General features: G+C 35.7%; 1 pseudogene; it reads left to right on the top strand.

The window, feature by feature from the left end:
- The first annotated feature begins 4,163 nt into the window (after positions 1 to 4,163).
- On the top strand, positions 4,164 to 4,712 carry LOC149203331 (heat shock protein 90-1 pseudogene; annotated as a pseudogene).
- Positions 4,713 to 20,904: the final 16,192 nt, after the last annotated feature.

Genomic DNA, 20,904 nt, shown 5'->3' with positions numbered 1-20,904 from the left:
AACCAAGCTTTACTAAGTGATATTTTGGCTCCAATAAAGTTATTTGATTATGGAAAAAGAACCATCAATAGATGAACAACTTGATATCTAAGAGCAGAAAGTAAAGTGCAAGTTAAAGAAATGATACTAATGAAAATCAACCTAGAAAAATAAAGGTCAGCAACATAGACAAGATGATCACATATGCCATTAGTCATGAAATCAAAGCAAAATTAAACACACTTGCATGAATTAAAATTGCATGAATGAAAAATCTAATCTACCTTACATTCTACAAAGCAATATTTACAAAATGAAATCTACTCTACTTACATCCTAATATGCTCCATGACATCTATTTCACATCTCATTCCATGTTGAGAACATCAAAGCTTTATTCAATTTCTTCAAAAGTACAAAGTACAAAAGCTTTCAAAAGCCATGGGACTAACAAGCTAAAAGGACTAAGAAAAGACTAAAAGGGAAGACTAACAAATGAAGGAGAGAGATCTCCTATTTATACAAAAAGATAAGAGCCATCTCATTAATGAGAATCCATGAATCTCTCCCTCTACCTCTAGAGTCCTAATCAGAATAGGAACTGATAAGACACATGTCTTCTTAGAGTTACAATACAATTAGGAGATGTGACACATATCCTCATGATCCCATGATTCTTTCCAACCAAATTCGAATTTGGCCATAGAGTGCCACATAAGGGTCTTCTAGAAGCCTCCTTTCAACCTACACATGTCAACAATCTCAACCCATTTGTTAGGTATAAGCATATGCACATTATTTTCTAATGTTTAATCACAAATTCACTTTAAAGGCTTAGAAATAATAAATATTGGAAAAACATAAAGGTGGCCCAATGATAATGAAAGTGGGATGAATGTGGTGACATAGTAGTGAAATGGAGGTGATATAATGGACATAATAGTGAAAGTATAATGCGAATGAATGATATTTTCAAGACTCAACATACCCCCCAACTGAAGCTATTGCATGTCCTCATGCAATATATATTACATTAACTCTTTTGATCCTTGAGCTTTGGCTTAACTTTGCATGATATCATTTGATAACTTCATATTCCTGCAAAGTGTTTCACTTGAATTGCAACATGGTTGGTTCTTGTGTTACAACCATTTTTTTTTTTGTTGCCTTCTATTTTGATCTTTGAACTTTGCATAATGATATTTTGATTATTGTTGCAAAGTATATCTTTATTGGATTGCATGATGGTTGGTTCTTGTGTGACAACCATGATTTTGTTTGTATCCAATTTATCCTTTAAGCACTTTTTCAAAAGCCATTTTTATGCTCATAATAGCAATGTAATAATTAATATATGTTGGAAGTATGTGAGCTCTTGAATATGATATGGACATGGCAAGATATGAATATGAATGTATTTCCCCCCCCCCCCCCAACTGATGGTATTGGCAATTTTATGAAATGAGGAAGAGAAATGTTTTTCCAACAATTATCATTCTAGCTTTTTATGGAATTCTATGGTTAAAAGTTAGAAAATTCTGTACCTTCACTTACCCTTTGGAATGGATGAGTTGTATGTGTGGTGGCTGAAAACTTCTGATCATTTTCTTCTTCAAGTGGCTGATCAAGAGGAGTCATGGATAGAGAGATAAGATGACTTTTTATTGCTTCTACTAAAACTTGTTGAATCTGCTCCAAAATGCTGAAAATAATAGTCTTCATGTCTTCAAAACTCATTGGCACAATTCCTACTATGTGAAAAGATGTTCTGATGTCGAACATAGTAGGAAATTGTTGGCTTAGTGGCCATTAATGGATGCCACTAGTCAACACGAGAACTCTCATCATTGATGACAATGAGAGTCAAGATGCCCAAACACATCTTGCTAGGTACGAATGAATTTGCTGATGTCGAGTCACCTAGAAGATCTAACGAACAAGGGACATTAATGTATTCCCATTGTTTGTCAGCATGAGGACTTGCCATTAAGGCATGCAAGTCTCAAGGTGTTTTTACAAAGAAATTAGACTCAAAGGACTATGGACTCAATAATTTGCATTGAAGCAGGGCTTATTTGCGGAATGAAAATGACAAGGAATGGAAAATGAAAATGGAGAACAGAAATGGCAATGGCAATAAGCATGTGAATGAGCCTCTTACTTTTATTTGTGGGTTATGAATAGACAAAAAGAGATGGAAAGTGTATGTGAATATAAGTGAAAAGTATGGAGTGGAATGAGGTGAATGGTTTATTATGAAGTATGGATGTGATGGATGGATGTGATGGAGACAATAGTATCTGAAAGTTTTTCAAGTGTTTGGATCTGATTTTACATCAGCATATTTCCTCTTTTTTGCTGATCATCCTCTTATGAAACAAATTGGTCTCTTAGAGAGACACCATTATCTTGTAGTCATTTGTCCTTCCTCCTGGAATCTGCAAAAAAAACTAATACTTCTTCTGCAATAGAATGTAAAATTATCAAAGGAGAGAGATGATCAATCTCTCTAGTTATGATATTTACACACAAAACTAAGAATTTGTATTAATGAAACAAGTTCTCAAAGGAAAAATCAAAAGAATTTATACCTGCTTTGGAATTAGTGCCTCAAGTTGATGTTGCTTCTTTTCAGCAATTTATTTCATTATTTTCCATTTCAAACTCTAATGATATATTTCTCATTGTATAGATCTTGTTGAGATCTTTCCAATGGTATTTAAATCATCAAAATCTGATTTTGTATGAGAAAGATAGGCTGATTTGAACAATGAGGTTTTTCTGGCTGCGGAATTGGGGAACAGCTCTGTAGCTAAAAATCTTGAATAAAAAGTTAGCCATTCATCTTTCATTATCAGTCCAAAATTAATCAATACCTTCAGAAAAGTGAGAAAATAACTTGTTCATTTCACTGATTCAAAATTATTATTTTTTCTTGACATGCAGCGACTTAGTGTGGCGACTCAGTGTGGCGACTTTGGGATAACACACATTTTGACTTCCCTTTGACCGGGGTCTTTTTCATCAAATTTGGTCGAATGAATAGGACACCATCCATGTACCAACATTTCCCCAGCTACCCATGTGACTTGTTTTTCTTGATGACACCTGCAACCTAGAGTTTAACAAAACAGCTGCGGAAACGCTGTATTGGCTGCGGAAAGCCTGTGTGAGCTGCGGAAACGCTGTATTGGCTGCGGAAAGTGCAGAGTGTAGAAAGTACTGTGAAATGGAGTGGCTGTGTGCGTGGAAGAGAAAAAAAATGTGCCCCTTCAAGACAACTAACTTAACTAGTGCAATTCACGGTTCAGCTCTGCCAAGCTTTCCCATTCTCGGCTTTCAACTCCGGCTGAAAATTTTACTGTGTGTGGACGTTCAAGGGAAGAACAAACTAAGCAGTTTCCCCATCTCAACTTCGGCTGAAGCTTTGACTGTGTATGGATGCTCAAGGAGGATGTTCACGGGAAAGATGGATGGACTACGGCTGTAAGTGGAATAGCCGCAGTGTTATGCAAGGTAATACGAGTTTGAAACGGAACTGTGGAGCTTGAAACAGAGCTGCAGGGTTTGAAACAAAGCCGTGGAGTTTAAAACAGAACCGTGGATTTTGCAGCGAGAATAAGAGTGGAAATGGTGTGAGTGAGTGAGGGAGTGGAAGACAAGCAACGGAAATAAGAGTTATACGGTGGAGAAGAGCCGTACTTGGTTCACGCCACGTTTATCAATCGGCTGTGAAGAGCCGTATCCAACCAAATCACGTAATGGAGTGAAAACAGAGCCGTCTTTACTTGGATCACTGTTGGTTTTAATGAATTGCAACGGGTGGCATATGGGCAAAGAACGTGGTAGAGGTGGCAGCATAGAACTGAATTTGAATTCCCCTTCTTCAGGTACGCCGAACACATCAAACTATCAGTGAACTCACGTTTTTCTTCACGCGGCGGCAAAAAATAGGCTCCAAAGAACCGAATATTTCTCCCAGACCGCCACAAATTTTCTCAAACGGTTTCTGGGTTATCTAATTAACCCACCTGGCGAAAAAACCCATGTTTTAGTTTTTTGAAATTCGTCTCCATGTGGGCAAACCGAACGTTTGAATTTTGACGTTTTTCCTGTGTTTACTCATTTTTCATGAGTTAACAGTTCTTCTTTCGGCTGTGAAATTGATTTTGAAATTTTTTTATATGGAATACTTGGAGGAGAGGTGGCTGAAGGATCTGATCAAGAAGCATTCCGAGTTCATTCGCTACCCCATTTATTTGTGGACTGAGAAGACCACCGAGAAGGAGGTTAGTGACGACGAAGAGGAGACAGAGGAGAAGAAGGAAGATGAAGGGGATATCCAGGAAGTGGAGGAGGAAAAGGAGAAAGATAAGAAGAAAAAGAAGGTAAAGGAAGTGTCGCATGAATGGAGTCTCATCAACAAGCAAAAGCCCATCTGGATGAGAAAGCCAGAGGAGATTACAAAGGAAGAGTATGCATCGTTCTATAAGAGTCTCACCAATGATTGGGAGGATCACTTGGCCGTGAAGAATTTCTCTGTAGAGGGTCAATTGGAGTTCAAGGCTGTTCTCTTTGTTCTGAAGAGGGCTCCATTCGATCTCTTTGATACAAAGAAGAAGCTCAACAATATTAAGCTTTATGTGAGAAGGGTTTTCATAATGAACAACTGTGAGGAGCTTATTCCCGAATACCTAGGAATGGAGATAGTCATAGATTGTTCTTTTCTCTGAAATTGTGAATTTTTATATTGCTTAGTCATTCCTGCATTTTAATTTTATTGCACTAACATCTTGACTGTAAATGTGAAAAACAGAGTGGTGGCTGCGGAAACCGGTATCAGCTGCAGAAACAGGTATCAGCTGCGGAAACCAGTGTCACAACAACCACTTAGCTAAATAGAGATAGTTAGGCAATCTTAATGGAAATGATCATGGGGAAATAACTTTTATTGATGAAATGGATGGCATGGAGTGAAAATGGAAATGAAATGAAGTTTATTTTTTCTCTTCTCCCTTTTTTTTTTTCTCTTCTTTTTTTTCCTTGAATCAATTGAAGTGATGAAGTTTATTTTGTCTCCTATTTTTTCTTAACAATTCTTTTTCTGATCCTCCATATCACACAAAGTGCAGGAGGAGAGCATACTCAAGAATTATTAATCCTTTTTTTTTTTTTATTTAACAATCCTTTTTCTGATCCTCTAGATCACACAAAGTGCAGGAGGAGAGCATACTCAAGAATTGTTAATAATTTTTTTCAGATGTAAGAAATAAGGTCTCCTAATTACACTTCCCCGGCAACGACGCCAAAATGTCTAGTCAATTTAATGTCTTAAATTGCTCTACATAAATTATCAATCCGGGTATCGTAAACTGATGAAGTGTGGTGCACTATATGTGCTTAGTTAACCTTTCTCTTACTTCGTTGTTTTATAGTTTATTTTGTTTTTGGGGTTTTGTTCTTGTTGGTTTTCTAAGGTCTTAAGAATGTTTTTAAAAGACAAGTATGGATAAAGATTTCAAGACAAGACCTATGTCCTTAATGGTAACTTCCAAAACTTAGTACTTCAAAAGAACTTAAAACATGTTATTGATGGAGTTAGTATTTAAACAAAAGTGTAAATATACAACTAGTTCAATCAAAATAAAATGCAATAATCAAATAATGAGAGAATGACTATGAGACCCAGTATCCTTGCTGCTTCAGCAAAATGACAAGATGATTCTATCACGTCATTAGTTCATTAAAAGGCTATGTGCATCACTAATCTACAATCAACTTGAAAGCAATTTATGTACAATAATATACATGTTAAAAAGAAAATAAAATGCAGTAATTCAAACTGTACATTAATATACATGAAAATCAGAAAAAGAAATTCAAGAAATCAAAGTGACAACTATACAAGGCAGGGGCCCCCTACCACCTATGAAATCAAATGCTTAAAGGAAAATAAAGACATCAAATAAAGAACTAATGACATCGGCCCAGTATCTATGCTGCTGATTTAAAATGAAAATGAAATGTGAAATCTAAGTGACACTACATAAAGGAGACAAATCACACTACTTTAACCTTTTCTTAACCTTTTTGCCTTTCAGCTAGATTTATCATGTGATAACAGTTATGAACAAGTCAGCAATGTGAGTCTTAAAGAAAACTAAACCAAGCTGTACTAAGTGATATTTTGGCTCCACTAAAGTTATTTGATTATGGAAAAAGAACCATCAATAGATGAACAACTTGATATCTAAGAGCAGAAAGTAAAGTGCAAGTTAAAGAAATGATACTAATGAAAATCAAACTAGAAAAATAAAGGTCAGCAACATAGACAAGATGATCACATATGCCATTAGTCATGAAATCAAAACAAAATTAAACACACTTGCATGAATTAAAATTGCATGAATGAAAAATCTAATCTACCTTACATTCTACAAAGCAATATTTACAAAATGAAATCTACTCTACTTACATCCTAATATGCTCCATGACATCTACTTCACATCTCATTCCATGTTGAGAACATCAAAGCTTTATTCAATTTCTTCAAAAGTACAAAGTACAAAAGCTTTCAAAAGCCATGGGACTAACAAGCTAAAAGGACTAAGAAAAGACTAAAAGGGAAGACTAACAAATGAAGGAGAGAGATCTCCTATTTATACAAAAAGATGAGAGCCATCTCATTAATGAGAATCCATGAATCTCTCCCTCTACCTCTAGAGTCCTAATCAGAATAGGAACTGATAAGACACATGTCTTCTTAGAGTTACAATACAATTAGGAGATGTGACACATATCCTCATGATCCCATGATTCTTTCCAACCAAATTCGAATTTGGCCTTAGAGTGCCACATAAGGGTCTTCTAGAAGCCTCCTTTCAACCTACACATGTCAACAATCTCAATCCATTTGTTAGGTATAAGCATATGCACATTATTTTCTAATGTTTAACCACAAATTCACTTAAAAGGCTTAGAAATAATAAATATTGGAAAAACATAAAGGTGGCCCAATGATAATGAAAGTGGGATGAATGTGGTGACATAGTAATGAAATGGAGGTGATATAATGGACATAATAGTAAAAGTATAATGCAAATGAATGACATTTTCAAGACTCAACAGGTATTAAACCATAGAACAATGTCGAAAAATACCAGGGGGAATGGGAAAGCTTAATAAAATAGCTAAGTCAGGTCCAAAGTAACCCCTTTAAGAATTAGCATCGACAACTAGTCGCTGGGTCCCCCCCTCCTTACTCAAGAAAACAATCCGCAGAGGGTCATCCTTCCCACTGCTATTGAAATACTGAAAATGTTGAAGAAAGATTAAATAAACCGTCTACAATTGAACACATAAACTATCCTGACAGAGGCCGAAACAACAAAAGTCAAGCACCCCACCAAATTAAACTTCAAACAATCCTACACCAAGGCTTGCTATTAGAATTCACAGGTTGGCTTAGCTAATATGTGAAGAAACATATTCCCTCCGACACATAAAAAACATAAATACAAAAGGATGGGGAGATATAACCATGCCAACTTGAGACAAGAACCACAATAACAATGCATAAGACACATAGCTTACCACATCTCGTCACCTTGTTCCAACATCGGCACATAGACTCATCTTGTGTTTTATGGCTACTAACAAACATATGAGAGGAAGAATCCCATGCCTTCCCACATTCCGAACTTACTTAGATAGACCAATCCATTTCCAGGATGATTGAATTCCTTCCACTTCTGGCCCGTTGTCCCTCTACTTCGGGCCACACCCACCAACTTTCCATATGTTCTACAATTTTTGACAAGCTTACACATGGGAGGAGGAAAGATACTAAGGCCAATGGCAAAGAACGAGCGAAACCAATCCTCTACCATATTTTTCCTTTGGAAAATAATGCTCTCCCACCATATTCTATTTAACATGGTACTTGCCATAAATCCCTTCACATTGGCTTCACACGATCACATCGTCTCAAATGTTCATCCGTAGTCTGCACTCTCATCTCCACCATCCCTTCCATTAATTCACACATAGAACACACTAATATTGTGTACCTCCAACATTAAACTTGACAGGGGGCGGGTGCCACTCCCCCAATCATGTTTTCCAGGTGGGGCGACGATGTCCCCCACATCATCCAACGTGTTTTCTAGGTAGGGTGGTACCAAAAACCCCCCCTTAGGTTACCTTATCCTGAGAATATTTAATCAAAATATTGTTTATAACAAATTAAATAATTAATCTTACCTTAATCATAAGAGAAAATAATTAATCAAAATGTTGTATAAATTAAATAAATGCTCTAAAGTTTAAATAATAAAATATTATTAACATGACATGCCATCTAATTCATAATATTAATAATCGATAAAGGAAGATATAAATTTAATCTTGAATAAACATGTAGTCTTTGGATTAAATTGTTCAATAACTCCAAGTATGGATTTAAAATAACTGCAGAAATAAAGAATACAACTAATTTAAAGCATATGAAACTTACAACGCCATGATTTTTTATTTTTTTTAAGGAAAATTTTGAAGTTAATTTATTTAAAACGATATTAGAATTTAAAAATATTTAACTTCGAAATTAAGAAAATTTGATTCGAGTAAATAATTGATGTTCTAATCTAAAGATCTACTTGACTTGAATTAAGAAAAACAAGTTGGTTATTAATTATGTTTTGAAGAATTTTAACTGGTTTATATTAATCCAAAAAAAATGAAAAATTGAAAGAGGAGAATTGCACTTGGTTGTTGGCTAGAGAATAGTTCATGAATGATCTTTGTTTCCTTGGTGTTGTAGTGGAGTATTCTTCTCCCTTTGTTATCATTTGAGTATTAAGTTTGAAGTTCATCACCACCTAGAGGTGTGGTTGATGTATGTCAAGCTTGATATTTCTTTATCTATGTTTCTATTAAAAGGGTTAGTTCCAATACAAGTAAACAAACAACTAATACTTCGAAATTGAGCAAAAAGAAAATGAAATAAAAACAAAACATCGATACTTTTACTATTTCAAAATAAAATTCAACATAAATAAGTGAAATGCTAAACATTCCTTTTAAAAACCTTACCTCAAAATATTAGACTCTCTCCTTGTTAAGACAAGGGCTCATGAACTACACTTGCAAATCACTTTAAAAAATGCAAAAGAGAATAAGAAAACCTAATCAAAACTTTGCTGTAAATAAATTTCTATTGATACCCAACTAGTAAATGAGGTAGAGTGCCTTCCTTCTAGATAAGGAAGTCTGTAAACTATCAACTACAATCCATGTGCTCAATACACGTGGTTTCTAACTGACTCTTGATCATGTGTGACGTAAACAAAGTAAAAAAATAATAAAAATACTGGGGCACTACCCCAATAATGGTCTACACATTTGGACAACAAACAATCAAAACTCATGATAATTTTTGTAGAAGTTCTAGAAGTAAATACTCATGAGGCAATTGTCAAATCACTTCCTAGAAGCTTTTGGAAGAGTAATAATGGCAACTAGTTGTGTTCATACTCATGGATGTGAGACACTAATTAACAAATACATGAAATAAGCTCTCATGTATGAACATGTGCTCAAATAATACAATGTACTCAATAAAAGTGGTTTCTAACCAACTCTTGATCATGTGTGAAGTAAACAAGGTAAAAAATTAATAAAAACACTGGGGCGCTACCCCAATAATGGTATACACACGTGGACAACAAACACTCAAAACTCATGATAATTTTCATGTGGCAATTTTTGCAATAGTGTAACTTGGTCACTTTTTATTCATTTCTCTATTATGACTCTATTTAGAATTCACGCAGTCAATATGCAATAAATGATGTTGATTTGCTAGAATTCTATGCACTTTGTCAAAAGATAATTGCTCCTAAAGTTAGCCGACCTTTCTAGAAGTTCTAGAAGTAAATAGTTATGAGGCAATTTTCAAATCACTTCTTAGAAGCTTCTTGAAGAATAATAATGGCTCTCATGTATGAACATGGATACAATAAAGGGAATGCCCCTCATACATGTGCTAGGAATAACATATACAATGAATAATAATGATGCTCCAAATAATGTTGTGCGTACATGAATGTGATGTAGACCTATGGTGATGATGTGTTGGCCAAGTTATTGTCCATGTTACTGACATGGATCCCAATGCATGGGTACGCATCACACGAAACTTTGACACATTCCACTATGATCAAATATAAATGTATATAGCTACACATATCCCAATTTAGATACATGGATCACTAGGCTCTATGCACACCCATCAAGGCATGGTACACATCAAAATGCATGGCTTCCAACCTATAGCGACACATCCATCTTTAACTACTTGTTATGCATTGACATAGATAGGAGAATTTAGCACAAACAATATAAGAAAATGTTACCAATTTATTTAGAACCAGTCAAGGGGGACAACCTTACCCCTGTTATATGTGTTTAGGGGTTAGGACTTAAGGCATTTCATGAGTCCTCTCGATTAGCATAGGTAAATGGAATTAACTTGGAAAGAAGACATAAGGGTAACACATGGATTAATTTTCAAAACCATCTTAGGATGCGAAGGTTTTATATCTAGTCCAACTAGCCAATTAGATTGTGACTAGGAGTCTTCATTTACTCACAAAACCTTATGAGAGAAATTTTTTCTACTTCGGCCTACACACACATCCATTTTCTTTTATTTCTTGACATTTCTTTAATTTTTTTGAGTCCTTTTTCAGATTTAAATAGGCATTCTTCTCTTAGGACTTTGAAAGGGGCAAGAGGGGAGTTGGGAGAGGCATAGTGAAGTAGTTTTTTTTTTTTTTTTTCTCACCTCTTTAGCCCTTATTTTGACTTGATCTAGTTAATGTTTGCATTCTTTTTTTTTTTTAACTCTTCTTAACCCTTTTGATGAAATTTGATAAGTTAATCATAAGTTAGTAATGTACCTGAAACTCTGAGCGCACTCCACTTGTATTACAAGCAATAGCTTTCAGTATACATACAAATCAATCTCATTGACTTCTAAAATGCCGGAATGCTGATTTAAAAACTCTGTTTCAACTTAAACATAAAAACTGGATTCTTTTCTTGTTTCATATAGAGCGCAGCCATATAATTCTTTTTAAAACATATGACAGATTTAAACTGCTCACCCAGTCAATTGAATAACGCCTTTTTATATGAGTCAGAACCCAAAGTTCGCTTCATCTTAGCACACATATTTAAATAAAAGTCATAGAGACTAAACACAACACGAACATAAACATGCAGAAGCACTATGTATTCATAAACACGACATTATTCCCAAAACACCAGCATGGCCCTCAAAATTTCACATAACTCTGTATGCGCTTTCTTCCATCTGCAATGATTTGGAATGGCACTGTGTTAATCATTGATTTCTCCAGAAATGGTTATTTTCGAAACCCAACGCATAGATAGCCACCAGATTCTGTCCAATATCGAATCCACTACTTTTTTTAACTCGATATGGCAAAGTAAATGGCGTTTTCTGTGCTCCAATACGCAACTGCCGGAGTTGCTGGACGCAAGCTAATGAATATCCAATCTATTCTGTTACCACAGATCTCTCTTGTTTTCAACAACAGTTTGAATCACAACTGGCAATTAACAATATCCGGGATTTTGATGCGAGATTTTAGGAATCGCAATTTCCAAAATCCGGTGTTGTCCCTAAGAATCCGCGCAGTCTATTCTTAGTTATTCTCTGTGGAAAGAGATTCCATTCACAAAACTTCACAAACCATTGGTCATAACACAGATATTCTAACATATTTAAATTGAAACCACAGTTTGAACCAATTCAGGGAATTGTCAATGCATTAATCTACACACCATTTACACATTGGGCGCAAACACTATTTTTTTTTATTCATAAGCACTAATAAAACATAGATTTGCTTTGATGCCTTTTCACCAAGAACGATCTCCGGTTTTCTTCAAAAACACAGTCTTCTTTATTAATCGGAGCTTTTCGCCCATACAAACAACCACACCACACTTACTCTACCTCCCAAATCTCTTTGCTTATTACATTTTTTATGTATTTCCTCCACTAATTGCTCTAACAAACAACTAACATAATCTCCTATTATTAAAGAAAATCTCAAATAAAACAGTTGCATTTATTACAATAATAACAAACTATATGAAGAATCGACCTCCTCAGTAAAACTGAAATTGAACAAACAGTAATAAAATTCACCCTGTCAAACCACAACATGTGGACAATTTTCCACATTGCTGGTCAGTTCCGATGCTCCTGCATCAGACTCCCGGAGAAGAAAAGATTGGTTCTTTAAACTTTCAGGATTTATGCCGTATTTCTGCAATTCAGTTGCTGTCAACCAACTGGAATCTTCCATTGGCTGCTCTTTCCACTTGACAAGATACTGAAAATATGTCTGTCCTCGAGTTTTCTTGGATATCCTTTGATCTAAAACAACTTAAACTTCTTTCTTAGATGTTTTTGGTACATGTTCTTCCCAATCCACATTTTGAACTTCATCACTTGTAGCTTCAGTCTGCAACTCTGTTTCGGCCTCTCTGAATGGATACAAGTCTGCAATATTAAAAATGGGGGATATTCCGATCCCTTCCGACAACTCAATTTCATATGCATTGGCTGAAAATTTCCTTTTGATTTTACAGGGTCCTATCTTCTTCAGTTTCAGCTTATTATAAGTATTTGTAGGAAATCTCTCTTTCGTCAAATATGCCATGACCAAATCTCCCACTTGAAATTCTTTTTCTCTTCTTTTCAGATCTGCCTTCTGCTTGTATTTCTTGCTGCTTTCCTATAGTTTACCTTTAACTTCTTCCTGTAGCTTCTGCATTTGTTCAACAAAATCTTCAGCACTTGCACTTCTGGCTTCTTGTTTCCCCAAGTCTCTTAGCTCATATACTCCTCTCGGATGCATTCCAAAGACAATCTGAAATGGACTCATTCCAGTGCTTCGGTTTGGTGCGTCATTATAAGCAAATTCAGCTTGAGCTAATGCCAAATCCCACTGTTTGGGATTTTGATGTACCAGACTTCTTAGTATATTTCCCAAGCTTCTGTTCACAACTTCAGTTTGTCCATCCGTTTGAGGATGGTAGGCTGAACTAAAACTGAGTTTAGTTCCCAGCTTCTTCCAAAGTGTCCTCCAGAAATGCCCTACAAATTTAGTATCTCAATCTGATACAATGCTCACATGTAAACCATGCAATCTTACAATCTCAGAAAAGAATAAATTGGCTATGTGTGTGGCATCATTAGTCTTCTTACAAGCAATAAAATGGGCGATTTTAGAAAATCTGTCTACAACAACATAAATAGAATCATTTCCTCTCTGAGTTTTTGGTAAACCCAAAACAAAATCCATACTCACTGCATCCCATGGTCTATCTGGTATGGGTAATGGCTGATACAGACCTGTATTCTGACTCCTTCCTTTGGCATACTGACATACCCTGCATTTCTCAACAAACTTTTTAATATCAGTTTGCATTTTAGGCCAATAATAAAAAGCATTCACCTGGGCGAAAGTTTTGTCTTGTCCAAAATGGCCAGACAATCCTCCACTGTGCTTCTCTTTAATGATGTTCTCTCTCATGGAACATTTAGGAATGCATAATTTGTTGCTTTTAAATAACAGGCCTCCTTGAATAAGGTAATCCATCCATTGACTTCTGTTATGGCTCACCGGATTCTGCACTGTTGTGTAGATGTCTTTAAAATCCTCATCATCCTTATACATTTCTATCATTTCATCAAAACCTACAACACCCACTTTAAATTCTTGCAAAAGAAAACTTACCCTGCTTAATGCATCCACCACTTTATTAGACTTACCACTTTTATGCTTTATTACAAAAGTGAAACTTTGCAGAAATTCCACCCACTTGGCATGCTTCTGATTTAACTTTGGCTGATTATTAATAAACAACAAAGCGTGGTTGTCTGAATATAAGATGAACTCCTTCTACAACAAGTAATGCCTCCATTTTTTCAATGCTTGCACAATAGCGTAAAATTCTTTATCATAAGAAGAATATTTTTTCTTTGCATCATTTAACTTCTCGCTGAAATATGCTATCGACCTTTGCTCTTGGCTTAGCACCGCACCAACTGCTTCTCCACTTGCATCAGTTTCCACTTGAAAGACTTTCTCGAAATTTGGCAATGCCAAAATAGGATTTTTTGTTATCTTCTTTTTCAACAAATTAAAATTCCTATCAGTTGCTTCTGTCCATCGAAATGGCTGATTGACCTCCTTGATTGTCTCAAGGATTGGTGCACAAACTTGACTAAATCCCTTTATAAATTTTCGGTAGAAACTAGCAAGTCCATGGAAACTTCTTACCTCGAATACACTCCTAGGAGTAGGCCAGTTTCTGATTGCTTGTACCTTCTCCGGATCCATTTTCAAACCATCTCTGGAAATCACAAATCCCAAATATACCAGCTCCTCTTTCATGAAACTACATTTCTTCAGATTGATTAGTAGTTTTTCTTTCTGTAGAGTTTTCAAAACTAACTTCAAGTGTTCCAAATGCTCCTCTTTACTTTTGCTGAAAACTAGAATATCATCAAGGTAAACAACAACAAATTTACCTGTATATTCTTTCAGAACCTCATTCATTAGTCTCATGAATGTGCTGGGTGCATTAGTGAGCCCAAAAGGCATCACTAACCACTCATACAGTCCACTGTTGGTTTTGAAAGCGGTTTTCCACTCATCGCCTTCCCGAATTCTGATCTGATGATACCCGCCTTTTAGATCTATCTTAGTAAAGTACTTGGATCCACTTAAACAATCCATTAAATCATCCATCCTGGGCAAAGGAAATCTATACCTGACTGTTATCTTGTTGATAGCTATGGAATCGGTACACATGCGCCATTCTCCTCCCTTTTTCGGACTAAGCACTGTTGGCACAGCACACGGACTCAGACTTTCTCGAATCAGCCCCTTGTCCATCAGCTCTTGAACCTGTCTTGCAACTTCTGCGTTTTCCTGAGGAGTTAATCTATATGCAGCTTTATTAGGTAGACTTGCTCCTGGTATTAAATCGATATGGTGACTTATACTTCTAATCGGTGGTAATTCATTCGGCAATTCATCCACAATGATATCCATGTAACTATTTAACACAGATTGAATTTCTTCAGGCAAATCATTTAAATTTGTGGAGGTTAAAATTACCTTTGGCCTTCCCACGATAGCGAAATGCACCTCTTCGCTTTTATCAACCTCCTGTAGCAGTTCCTTACCACTCACCAACATGATACTATTTTCAGGCAGCTCTTTATCAACATCATTCTTCACTGGCAGCAACGTATGCTTAACTCCATCCTTTTCTATGGCATATGTATTTCTTCTTCCATCATGAATCGCCTTTCGGTCGAATTGCCATGGTCTCCCCAATAACAGGTGACATACATCCATGGGCATTATGTCACATAAAATCACATCTCTGTATGTGCCAATCTGCATTTCCACATTACACTGTTCTGTCACGATAACTTGATGACCCTTCTGAAGCCAAGATACTTTGTAAGGTGCAGGATGCGCTTTCCTTGTTAACCCAAGCTTTTCCACCATCTCTGTAGACACAAGATTGTCAATACTCCTGCTATCAATTATAACCTTACAACACTTACCCTTTGATTTGCATGTAGTCCTGAACAAGTTCTTTCTTTGCGCAGGTTCTCCAATCTCCTTTTCTGATCTCAACAAAGTTCTTCTAAGCAGCAATGATTCACCTTCTTCCAGTGGTTCTTCCTTCTCTACAAGTCGAGGTGGTTCCGGCTCCGCCTCAGCCACATTTGCACCCCTCTGGCTTGCTGATTTGTTATGAGGACAGTCCCGCGACATATGTCCCCATTCTCCACAGGTATAACACCTAACATCTCTTCCTCGCCCTCTTCCTCTGGGCGCGAATCTCCCTCTACTAGATTCACCCATCTGTGGTGATCTGCTGCTTGAACTTCCTGCTTCAAACTGATGCTGTGTTCCTCTGGATCTGGCTGATCCTCTACCTCTTGCTGAGCTCTTTCCTCTGTTTCTTTGACTCTGTTTCCGCAATATTTTCTCCTCTGCTTTCAAACTTGCTTGATAGGCATCTTCAACAGTTTTCAAACTTAACAGGCTAATCTCATCTTGGATCTCATACCTTAGCCCATTAACATATCTGGCTACTTTCTCCAGATCATCTTCTACATGCCCTGTTTTGATGCTTAACCTGTAAAATTCTTATGTATACTCTTTAACAGACATTCCAATCTTGAAACTTGCAAACTGATGCTGAGACCAAAACTACTGTACATTCTGAAAATCACAACTGCACATTGTTGGAAAAAAAATGTTCAAACTACAATATGAAAAGACACATGTTGAAAGAGATGCTTTTCAAGAAAGATTATTGCACACCATTTCCTACTTATCCTTCTAAATATAGCCATACAATCATGTGAAATGATCCTTCCAATGCAACAAATCTAGAAAATGACAATTTGACTAAAGCTTGTATTCAACAGATGAAAGTTCAAATGATAACTGAAATGAATCCCTATGTTCATGAATACCACAAAATCCTCCTTTACAACTGCTTCTAACATGTTTCCAAAAAGGTCTCTGAAAGCATGAATGAATAGCTCTTGTTGATTAGCAAGAAGGAAAATACATTTTTCACTTACAACTATTGCTTGCTCTAAGTTTTTATTTTTCATCATAAAATTCATAATTAGTTCTAAGTGAAATAATGGTATGTTTCTCACTCTTCTCATCCATAAGAAAAAACTTTGAACTTTCTTGAAAGACTGCAAATGGAACAACTACATTATGTATAACAGGAGTGTCAAGAGTCAACCTTTCATGTGCTTAAGCAAAAATATGATCTTGATTTTCAAAATATTTTGTGTTTGTTATTTCAAGAGGCAGATTTTCCTGAATAAAGTCTTCATTTTCAAAAGGCTCTAGAACAACCCTTTCCTTTTCACTACTTTCCTGCAACTTATGATGGTCAATTTGAAGCTTAGCATCCTCAAAATCTGAAGCTTCATGCATATCTCCTTGAGAAAATGGATGCATGAGTAATCCTTTATGTGAGTCTGAATTGAGAGTTTCTAGAGCAACAGATTCAATAAATATTTGAAAAAGATTAACTTTAATGCACTCTTCAACAACTGGCACAGTAAGATGCAATTCTATGTCACATACCTTTTTAATCTCATTATCTTGGGATGCATTCTCATGTTGTTGAGAATAAGAATTTTCAAAAGGATTTATAATCCGCTTTTCTTCAATCACTGACCCAGAAGATGAATAAATCGATTGACTGTCTATTTCCTTTTCTTGATCATGCTGAATACGTTCATCAAGATCATGAGGACAAACCTATTGTATTACTTCATCAATCTCAAGAGAATGAACGTGAATATTTACATCAAATTCCTGATTAGTTTCATCTTCAGCTAAGGAAGAAATTATTGTTTGTTGGGAATCCACCTGAATATCATGGAAATTGTCCTCATCATTTACCATTTCCTTCTGCTGTTTAAAACAATTCTCATACTTTTGATCACAAAAATACTGACAAGACTGCTACAAATTTTCATCAACTTCAGAGGATGGAACATGACTATCATCATTAAAATCCTGCTCAGTTTCATTTTCATCCAAGAGAGAGGCTACCATTTCTTCTTGGTGATGAAAAGGGTTCTCATGAAATGCTTCTATAATCTCATCATCCATAAATTGATCATCTTCATAAAAACTCTCCAAATGCTCAATACTTTTTTTAGAATGGGTGCGACAATCTTTGACCAACAACAAGGAAGGATGACATTTTTTATATCTCTCAAAACACTGTATGAAAATCTATAAAAGAATATAAAAAATAATTTGGCAACCTTTCATACCATGATTGTGCATTTCCATACAAGGATACCATGAACATCTTCATGAGACAATCTTCACGAAAATCAACATTAATTCTATGTACATGCATGTGAAATTTGACCAAATGAAGAGCAACATCATCTCCTTTCCAATCTATGAATTTTGGCAAATAAGTTTGCCAATCTACATGAGGCATGCGATTTGGAAAACTTGGAATATGCATACAATTTAAAGGAGCATACCTTGCAGATATAGAACTCATCTTGAGCCAGTAGAGTCACCAGTAAAACCCTAATTTCTGGATCTTGCTGCCAGTGGAGTCTTTGGATCAGGTTGAAACTTGATTGGAGCCGCCAGGTGAATGGTTCAACATTTATGTGTCTAAATGTTGTCCACAATCAACAATTAGATCTTAAACTTTGATGATATTTCTTGGGGAAGATGGAACCTTTTGATCGTCGACAATGACACCAAAATGTTAGCACTCTATAAATTTCCCTAAGCCGAGGAGATAAATTCTAGAAGTAACCACAAACCACTTTTAGGCTAGGATCTAGACCTACTAGCCTTGCTAGGGTTTCTCTGAGTCAATCAAGCAACTGAAATATTTCTTGATCTTAGGCTGGTTATGAGGATCAAAAAGGGAGGTTTAAGATGTTGTTTGAAGGCAAGTGAATGAAGGAAGATCCACTTCTAATAGGCTCAGTATATTTAATGATTCAAGCGAATTAGGGATGATGATGATATTTTGAGCAGGGGCAGGATAGACAACTTTGCTGATAACTAACAATTTTTTTTTGTAGTGAGTGGATGAGTGCAACATCAAAAGTTGACAATAAGAGCATCAAACTTGTTGTAACATATTTTGGTACATCAAAAATTAATTTTTAGTTGCAATTTGGTAATTGTTCCTGGTCCATTCTTTTGAAACGACTATGAAATTATTGTTTGTAAATGATGATATTTTAATAAAAGTTTTAATAAATGTAAAATCTATAGAAATATTATATATATATATATATTATAAATTTTATTATTAAAGCTTTTTGTTAAATTATTTAACCAAACATAAATCTCCAAGTTAATGCCAAACTTCATTGGGCAGTGCATTAAATGATTTTCAAAGTACATGGCATAAATATTGACCACTTTTCATTGGTCAAATGTTAACGCATAAAGATCAACGGTCGTTGTTTCATTTCAGACCCCCCAAGGTCATCAGAACTTTAACAACTTGGGGGGTCCGAAATTAGTTGTTTTTCAAAACAACTTTTGGCTACGTGGCATCAACAGGAGAAATTCGGACCCCCCACCCCTTTGAAAACCACTTAACATCATGGACCCCCCCCGAAATCCACTTGTGGTTTCAGGAAAGCAGTGGACCAAAATATTTCACGGAAATCTTCGATCATCGAATTTCGAGCGTCATTTTTGGGCAAACGGATATAAATTTTAAAAATATGAGACATGGGTTTTTCTGCAGAATGACCTTAGTTATACCTCATGCCGGAATTTCTGAAAAATGTTGATCCTTTTGGGAAATTTCGTCATTTCTATCAAGGGTATATATCCAGAATTTGTGATGGAAAGAATGCAACATAAGTTCTAAATTAGACAAGAAGTGGAGGTGTTCCTTTCTAAGAGGCATTGAGATTTGATATATTAAATCTCTCCTGTAGCATGTTAGCAGCAAAAAGGGAGTGCACTAATTCAAGGATTGTTGGATGAGATATCCCCTGTTCTAGCAATCAAAATAAACATAACCAAGCATTCCTGTAACGCCATCTAGTGTATGGAGGATGCTATCCATAGATATCTAGGCACGGTTGAGATTGACAACACTAGGTTGTGAGCATGGAATTCAATTTTACAGATAGTAGAGTTCACTATGTTGTTGAAAAGTTAACAGATTTTAAGGAGACAACTACATAACAATTTCAGATTTTCAGGAAAGAAATATAATATGTTTCATATTTAAAGGTAGAGTATCAGTAGCAGTGGAAAAGATCCAAATTTCAAGGAGGAATATCAACAAGAAGTTGTCAAATCCTAGATTCAAAGGGATGAATCATTAGTCAAAGGACACTTAGCATCAGAGGTCTAAGATTTCTAGGAGATAAATCAGTAGGCATATTATTGCAACTTCCGAGTCAGAGGATCAACATAATAAAAATTATTTTCTGATTTAAAGACAAATTTGAGGCATAAGATCAGAAATCTGTTAGCTTCAGATTTATTGCAGCTATTTTGAGATTCATTATTTAGGGTTTATTCCTAAAAGCATTGTAACTGCTTAGGTAGATATTGTTATATATATTGTTTCATTTGTAATAAATATGGTGGGATTTTAATGCCAAGGCTCTTTACTTTGTAATAGCTTCCATTATAAGATTTCTAATGAAAGCCTTCCGGCTCCAGTTTGACAAAATTTTGTAATTTCTAAGTATGTCTTTCTAGTGTTTCATATCTTATTTCTACACAAGTTCAAAGCATTTATAGGAAGGTCTGGGTAAGTGTGGATTGAGTATCAATCTATTCTTAAATCCCCTGCAAAATCATAACCTTTAGAAAGAGATTAGCTTATTGGACTGTTTGTCCAAGATAACTCCTCTTTGACTGGTTTTTGCTTTATGCCTTCTAATAGCCATTAAAAGAGATCAGCTTATTGGACTATCTGTTCAAAATAGCTCCTCTTAGAATTGGTTTTAGTTTGGGCTTCTTGAATACTTTGCAATGTGTTTTGTTGGGCTGTAGAAATATTCTACATGCATCCAAATTTCCCTAGTTGTTAAGAAGTATGTCTGACTGCTTAATTATTAGGAATCTCCTTACATTCTTCTATCATAATTCTTGAAAAGGTAAGTCATTTTGTCAGGCTGGAAGCTGACACGTTCTGAAGGGACCTTATGAGAGAGGCCTTTAATCATGGATAGAGATGCCATTGATCACGAACCACCCCCAATTAAAACCATAAATATGGCCATTGTGCTTCAAAGGTTGG

The sequence above is a fragment of the Pinus tabuliformis genome, chromosome 2_1 (genome assembly GCF_031772625.1).
Source record: "Pinus tabuliformis cultivar Carrire ecotype Pingquan chromosome 2_1, CPIR1, whole genome shotgun sequence".
NCBI classification, from domain to species: domain Eukaryota; kingdom Viridiplantae; phylum Streptophyta; class Pinopsida; order Pinales; family Pinaceae; genus Pinus; species Pinus tabuliformis.
The sequence above is the reverse complement of the archived record's forward strand: the minus strand, read 5'-3'. Positions and strand labels throughout refer to the sequence as shown.